We start from the raw sequence: 426 nt of genomic DNA on the forward strand, positions 1-426 counted from the left end.
GAAATAATTATATTAGAATCAAATCACGTCTCAAATAGGTTACATCAACCCTAGATCTACGAATTTAATTCATAACTGAAATGATTGACATAATGAAATACATAATAAAGAACATAGAGGAGAAGTAGGGAATAAGAGAAAAAACTAGTTACGTTGCGTGAGTTCTTCCCCAAATTGTTGTCAATCATCTTGCAATTCCTTGTTAATTTTTGTCTCTTAGATTCTCTCCTTCCAGACCTCTTGTTTTTCGTCCCCAAAGAAGAAAAAGTTGGCATTCTGGTCGTTGCCCTAGGTTAAATAGCATGATAAATTTTGTTTCCACAAGGGTTTGTGTCAAAAAAAAGAATCTGCCCGATTTTTCTCCGAAAATGCCCGCGCGCGTGCAGTATATTTCCTTGCGCGCGCTGCCTATGGATTTTACGTTCT

This window comes from Olea europaea, chromosome 18 (genome assembly GCF_002742605.1).
Source record: "Olea europaea var. sylvestris chromosome 18, O_europaea_v1, whole genome shotgun sequence".
Taxonomy (NCBI): Eukaryota; Viridiplantae; Streptophyta; class Magnoliopsida; order Lamiales; family Oleaceae; genus Olea; species Olea europaea.